This window comes from Tursiops truncatus, chromosome 1 (genome assembly GCF_011762595.2).
Source record: "Tursiops truncatus isolate mTurTru1 chromosome 1, mTurTru1.mat.Y, whole genome shotgun sequence".
Taxonomy (NCBI): Eukaryota; Metazoa; Chordata; class Mammalia; order Artiodactyla; family Delphinidae; genus Tursiops; species Tursiops truncatus.
This window is the reverse complement of record NC_047034.1, coordinates 152019315-152027423: the sequence shown is the minus strand read 5'-3', so window position 1 is coordinate 152027423 and position 8109 is coordinate 152019315.

Genomic DNA, 8109 nt, shown 5'->3' with positions numbered 1-8109 from the left:
GCCAGTGGTGCCCACGGCGGCCTCCGGAACGTGCGTTTCTCTATAAATATAGGCCTCGGGCTCCCGACGGTTTAAGATTACAGCAACCCAGGGAAGAGGGAAACCAAATATTTGTCGGTGCCGACTCGGCAAGCCCCGGGCGGCCGGAGCGCGCAGCCGCCTCCCACGCCGGGCCGGCGAAGGGCAGCGCGGACACGTGGAGCGCGGAGGCCGGCGCGCGGGGGGCGAGGGCGGCGGGCGCGGGGCTGCCACGCGGCGCGGCCGAGAGGCGGGCTGAGGCGCGTGGACGCGGGCGCGCGAGCGGCTCACCACCGGACCGACGGACGGGGACCGACGAACGCCCAGGTGCGGCAGCGGCGGCGGCGGCGTCGGGCAGGCCGGAAGCGTGCAAAAGTGACTTCCCCGCGGGTTCTCCGAGGAGGATTCGCTCTTTTTTTTTTCTTTCTTTCTTTTTTTTTAAGATTTTAAAGGGTTTTCGGGGTTTTTTTTTATCTTTTTCTCTTTTTTTTTCCCTTCAGGCTGCTAGGCCCGAAAGCGGCGGAGGCTGCGGCGACCCGGGGCGGAGAGAGGCGGCCGGGGGAGCCACCGCTCCATTTATACCCGCCCGCCCCGGGCGCTGCTGGTCGAAGGGCGCCTCGCGACCTGGGCGCAGTCGTGCCCGCCCACTCGGCCCGGGGGCCCGAGGCGGGGCGGCCACGCGAGAGGGTCCCGGCACGGCCGCGCGGCGCCACAGCGACCCCTGGCGCGCGGAGGACCGCTCCGCTGGGGCCTCCGCCGGACCCAACGGCCGCTTTCCCTACGAGTGGGTAGAGAGTAAATCACCCGCCCCTCCGGGACTAGAACCCAGGGATAGAGTTACCCACCGGCACGCATCATATTTATAATCGATGTCTTGCCTAACTGTAAAATAAAGATGACATAAGATAAATTATAGTTACATAATAGGTGCTCCGCTATGTAAATGACTGGGCCCAAATAACGGAGAAGACGTTCTGAAGTTTTTAGAATACTGGGACCTAAAGGTAGAATCATTGGGAACACGACAGCTACTAATGCAGTAGTGCCCGTGGGTGACGGGATTCTCTGGAAAGATGAACAAATTTGGGGAAAGCTTCAATAAAACAAAATACAATCATCTTTCTATTTACAAGGTAGTGGTGTTCCTGGAAATTTAGTTGATATTTAAGGGCACAAAATATGTTCTGTTCCCATGTAAAAGGGAGTCAGGGTCTAAGCTCTGATAGTTATGAAAAGATTTTTCATCTGCATGAGGGTCTGGCAGGTCATTTGAAAGTCATGTGGTACATGGGACAAGTCTACTCCATGTGGCCCTGTCCCCATGCATTGCAAGATATAATAGAGATGGCATCTCTTCTTCCATAAATGCCAGGAACCACCCTTATCATCACTGTGATGACCAAAAATGGAAATTACTAAAAGCACACAGACACTCCCATTGAAAAGCATTGATTTGATTAAATGAATGAAGAAATATTAGTATTATATATTCATTCAAAGAAATGGGCTCACTCTCTGTCAATACCGGATAAAGGTGCTGGGGGATACCATGATGGACAAGGCAGAGGAAGTCCCTCTCTCCCTCATGAAGTTTATATTCTAGTTAGTATAGTAAATCAAGAAACATTTAGGGAGCACTCCATCTATAGGTAGATCCCCTCCTCAGGGAAGACCTCCTAGACCACCCAGTGGTTTAAAGCCTGCCAGCACTGTTCATCCCAGCACAGTGGGTCTGTACTGGATAGATGGTATGATCTGTCAAGAGAAAGAATGAGTCCAGGGTTGGGAAGAGGAAGGAAAAAAAACTTCATGGTGAGGACATGGCTGCAGGTGAGGTCTCTGCAGCTGAGGATTCTGTAGTATAGCAGGAATGTCAGAGCTTTGTTTTCTGGATTCATTCATTTGTCATTCAACAAACTTTATGTGGCATTTCTAAGAGCCAGTCTTGCTCTGTTCCAAGTGCTGGGGAAGACATGCAAGCTAAACATTCATGGACCATCCTGCCCTTATGAAGGAGAGAGAGATGAAAAGCAAGCAAATATGGGTGTGTATAGAACTTGTGAAAAGGGCTTTGAATCTAGAGATTTTTTGAGTGTAAGAGCAGGGGAAACCCAGCCCCATCCTCCCAGCAGGAGGTCAGTTCCACCTACAAAAGCTCTATTTCCTATAAGCAACAATGGCTCTGCCCCTCAGGAAGGAAGACCCTTCCTTGTCCACAGACAGGGTCTTTGAGATCTTGGAGGTTTGGTCCAGGCAAAAGACAGCACAACTTTGGACCGTTGTCACATCTCTGGGCCTCCTCCATCTGTATGATGGGCTCAGTCAGCCCTTTAAGGAAGAGGGGCCCAGTATCTGCCCACTAGAGGGAAGATATTCTTCCCTTCGTATCCTCCAAGGAAAGCTTCCTGGAGGAGGTAGCAATGAAACTGGACCTTTAAAAGAAGGTCGTGTTTTGGAAGGTAGAAATGGATGGAGGCAGGGAGATCATTCTACAGACAGAAGTACAGAGACGGATAAACCATTTGTTAGCTTAGTAAGTCATTTTACACTCTTGGGGCTTAGTTTCCTCATTGGTAGAATAGATATGATATGAGATAGTATACGTATAACTTTACACAGTGCCAGGCATACAAGAAGTATTTGGTAGACAGTGGATAATATAATACTGTATTATTACAACATGACATTTCAAGGTTGCTATGAGTAGCCCAATGAGGCTAGAACGTAGGGGTGTGTGTGTGTGTGTGTGTGTGTGTGTGTGTGTGTGTAGTGGGGAAGGAAACTGCAAAACAGAATTGAAATCTTGCAGAGGTCCTTGAATGCCATTCTAGAGTGTGGCATTTCCCAGGAGTAATTGATCCAATAAATACTATTATTTGGAAATAATGACATTAATAGCTAACACTGCACAGTACTTCCTACACCCCAGGCAGTATTCCAAGCTCTGTAGAGTAACTGGCCAAGATGAAAAAGCTGGCAAGAGTGGATTGAGGCTTAAGTTTTTTCTTGCTCTAAATCTCATGCTGTCTAAAATAATACACGCAGACCTTGTTTTATTGTGCTTCACTTTCACAGATACTGTGTTTTCTACAAAGGTGTGTGGCGACCCTGTGTCAAGCAAGCCCATTGGTGCCATGTTTCCAACAGCATTTGCTCACTTGGTGTCTCTGTGTCCCATTTTGGCAATTCTCACAGTATTTCAAACGTTTTCGTCATTACTGTATTTGTTATGGTGATCTGTGATCAGTGATCTTTGATGTTATGACAGCCAAAAGATTATGACGTGCTGAAAGCTCAGATGATGGTTAGCATTTTTTAGCAATAAAGTACTGTTCAGTTAAGGTATGTACATTGTTCTTTTATTTATTTTCATTTTTGGCTGTGCCACGTGGCTTGCGGGATCTCAGTTCCCCAACCAGGAATCAAACCCGGGCCACGGCAGTGAAAGCCAGGAATCCTAACCACTTGGCCACCAGGGAACTCCCTACGGTGTTCTTTTAGACATTATGCTACTGCACATTTGACTACAGTATAGTGTAAATGTAACTTTTATACGCACTGGGAAACCAAAAAGTTCATGTGACTGGCTTTATTGTGATATTTGCTTTATTGCAGTGCTCTGAAACCCAGTCTCCAAGGTCTGCCTGTACTAATAATGATGACTAACATGTATCGAGGCTTACACACATCATTTCATTTCATGCTCACAACAGTCATAGAAAGTCAGTGCTATCATCCATCACTTTGCAAATGAGGGAACTGAGGCTCGGGAGGTTGAGTGACTTGTCCGCGGCTTGACCCCTGGTAGCTGGTGGGACACTGGGAGCCATGGAAACGTACCATCCTAACTCCTTCCAGAAAGCCTGCTGTAGGGGTGTATTTGATTGACAGCTGCTGCCCCTCTGGCTCCACCATCGTGTTCGCGCAGGGGCCACAGCCAATGACGAGCACGGAGGAGGCATGAGTGCCAGCCTATTCCTGCCTAGCATGAGTCTCTCCTACAGGATATCCTCAGCTTTAGGACTCCCCATCTATCTGGCCAAGATTCTCTCGAAGCTACGCTGTAGTGTGAAGATTTTCCTACCCAATCCTTCCTTCCCACTCTCCCACCAGGTGTCAGATCTACGTCATGGTCTGAAGGCTCTCCCTGCTGCTTCTACTCCCATCTCCTTTATCTTTCATTGGCATTTTCCTGATAAATCTCTCGCACACCTAATCCCATCTTGGTGTCTGCTTCTCGAATCTCTAACACACCAACCATGTGCTACTGACTCTTAACAATGCTGCCTCTTGCGGGTGACCCCTGAGGTTGACAAAGCAGTTCACACACACTAATCCTTTCATGTCTACAAGAAGTATGTTCAGCAACTCTACGTCTGAGCACCAGTGAACAGGAACCTGTCATGAAGTTCTGGTGGCCATAAGCAGGGAAATGGACACCCAGGAGGAATATGGATGTGTGTACTGCAGTCTGCAGAGCCCAGGGTAGCTCTGCAGGCTGCAGCCTGGCTTCCTGACCCATAGTCTGGCTTTGACACAGAAATAGGTCCAGAGAAAAGAAGGAAGCCTCAGCAGGCTCCACTCATAGCTGGACGAAATCATCCCTCAAAAGTAGCCAGCTGCCCTTGCTCTAATTCACTCACCGTGCTGACTCCTCATGTGAAATCTCTGATGTTGGGAAAGAACTCACCCACCCAGAAAGGGGTGATCTTGGTGGCTAGCAGGGTTAAAGCCAGTGGATGCCGTGTATGAGAAAGAGCCCAAATTCCCTGCCTTTCTGGTAGAAATCCTCTCGATATCACCTGGGAGCTTCTTAGCAATGCTGCTTCTCAGGCCCCACCCCCTGCCTATTGAATGAGAATCTGCATTTTATCAAGATCCCCAGGAACATTGTAGAAGCTCCATACTGCTGTGTCCTACTCACCACCACTCTGCTCGGCCCAGGCCCCAGGCACTTATGATACCCATACAATGCAATATTCTTCAGCTAATGATAATAATAACGTACTGGCACCTGCTACAACATGAATGAACCTTGAAAACATCATGCTAAATGAAAGAGTCAGTCACAAAAGATAGCATATTGTAGGATTCCATTTACATGAAATGTCCAGAAGAGGCAAATCCAAAGAGACAGAAAGTAAATTGGCGGTTCCTAGGGCTGGGGGTGGGAGGACCCTGGAAGGAAATGGGGAGTGACTGCCAACAGATGGGGGGTTTCATTCTGGGTTGATGAAAACGTTCTAGAATTGATTGGGATTATGGTTGTACAGCTCTGTGAATACACTCAAGGCAACTGAATTGCACACTTTAAGTGGGTGCATTGTATGACTTGTGAATCATAGCTCAGTGAAACTGGGATATATATAAAAGGGTCTGCCTCAAAGAATTGTTGTGAGAACTCACTAAAACCATGCGTGTAGAGCTTTGGTTCTGCAAGAATAGCTACCATGGAGCAGGCACAGACCCTACCTTTGAGTAGCTCACAGTCTAGTGAAAGAAATGACACAGGCGTAAGAAACCAAAAATCCAGAAATGAATGGATAATGATCTCTAAATTAGCTACAGATAACATGTTGGGCAGATCGTAAGAGAGAGAAGTAACTTGATTATTCATCCATCCATCCATCCATCTATTCATCTATCCAGTAATTGCCTGACACCTATTATATGCTGGATATGGGGAGCAGAAATGAATAGATGAGAGGCGGGCATGCAAACATGTAAGTTCCATCACAGCATGATAAATGCCTTGGAGAGGACATAGTGTAAGTCCAAGGGGTGGGGGGGTGTAATTAACTAACTAAAAAGGCCAGAAAGGGTCTCTCCAAAAGGGAACAGCTGGGCCCTTCTCTTTTTTCTGATCTAACCTACTTTTCCTTTCAAACTAAAGAACAATGCTTGCTTATTGAAACAAACCAAACTCTGAAGAAGAGAATAAAAATAAAGGCAAATTTCCCTCTCCCCAATGGAATCACTGTTTTGTGGATTTCTTTTATACTTCTCTCTGTGGTCATAGAAATGTACATCTACTTGGCACTGTGTCATGGCATGCACTCAGGTCAACCCAGGTAGATCTAACAAGTTCCTTGCCAATGAGGGTGAACCATAATTTGCTCAAACATTTTCTACTCACAGACACACATTGTTTTCAGGTTGGAGCCATGATGAAATATTGCCATGAACATCTTGACCTTAATTACCAGGGCCTTTAATTTGGCTGGATAGTCTCAAAAATGGGATTGCAAGGGTCAAAGAGTACATGTATTTTAAATTTTAACAGGCACTACCAGAGTTTTCCAAAAGTTTGTTGTAATTCAGTCTCCCAAGAGAAATGTATGAAAAGGCCCAGTTCCCTGCATCTTTGCCAGCTCTGAATGTTATCAATTTTAAATATTTTCCTCAATCTAATAGGCAATGGTATTTTGTTGCTGTTGTGCTGTTGGTGCTAATAGGGTGACTGTCTTTTCATATGGTTATTGGCATTTCCTTGTCTTTATTTGTGAGTTGACTGAGCCTGTGTTTGAAACAAGCAAATGGCATTTACAATGCAAATGGGACCCTTAGCAGAAGACATTCTGCGTAGAGTCTGTGCAAAGAGCCCAGAGGAGGAAATCTGTTGAGAGAATTATAAGTGGTTTAATGTTGATAACTTTGCAGAAAGATGAGAATGGCAGGAAATAAAACTGGATATGTGGATAGAGGGCCAGATCTTAAAGTGTTTTCATGCCATGCCCCTAGAATCCCTAGACTTTATCCCCTAGGTGGTAGAGCCACCTCTACCTGGATGGCTGGTAAGGAGTTTGAAATAGTGCGTACATTCGTGTCCTAGGGCTGCTGTAACAAAGTACCACAAATCGGGTGGCTTGAAAAAACAGACATGTTTTGTCTCACAGCTCTGGAGGCTCCCTCTGAAACCTGTAGGGGAACCTATCTCTGCCTCTTCCTGGCTTCTGGTGGTACCTACAGTCTTTGGTGTTCTTTGGCTTGTGGATGCATCACTCCAAATCTGTCCTCACATGGCGTTCTCCCTCTGTTTCCATCTTCACATCATCTTCCCTCTTCTTATAAGGACACCAACTTTACTGGATCAGGGGCCCACCCTATTCCAGCACGACCTCATCTTAACTAATTTCATCTGCAACGAAACTATTTCCAAACAAGATCACATTCTGAAATGACTGGGGGTTAGGAATTCAACATAGTTTTTTGCAGGGGGGGGGTACTCGATTCAACCGATAAGGATGGGAAAAGGGTACTCATAAAGAGGCCATTTAATGGAGCTCAAATGAGGACAGTGAAAGCAAGGACAGACAAAAAAGGATGCATCCCAGAGAAATTTAGGAAGCAGAATCAATAGGAGTTGGTGATGGAATGTGAAGGGTGGCAGAATATGCTACTTCGGCATATTGGTTATTTTGAGCTGTAGGCACCTGAAAAACAGTACATGCAAAGAGAGGCTTTCTCTGAATTCCCCTTATCTGCCTAAAGACGGATCTTCCAGAAGGAACTGAATTGTCAAAAATCCACTCCCTGGACATTTCATCACCCAGGAAGATTGACTCTCACATCATAGGAGAAGACACTAGACATCAACACCACACCCAGACCAACTTCGTCGCAAACTGTTATATCTCCCATCTTCTAAGGGCCCATTCACTTTCCTAGAAATCATTTTCTCTCTTCTAAAAGGCCTAGATCTCCCCTCTTCTTTCTCTGTTAAGATGGTATTTAAGCCTGAACTCTAAACCACTTCAGGGAGTTACTCACTTTTCCCTGGGTGTCTGCCATGTGTACCTGAGGTATACGTGTTAATAAACTTGTTTGTTTTTCCCTTTTTAACCTGTCTTTTATTACAGGGGTCTCAGCCCAGAATTCGGTAGGAGAGAGAGAAAATTATTTTTCTCCCCCCTACAAATGCAAGGGAAGGTGAGAGAGAAAAAGACACTTCCAGACTTCCAGCTTAGGGTATTGGATAGATGGGGACTCAGTGGGGAGGGAGGATGCCCAGCAAAGAGCTAGGTATACAAGCCCAGGTGGCCCCGCAGAAGAGAGGTTGCAGGTCAGTATTTCTCACCTGGACCAATGCCA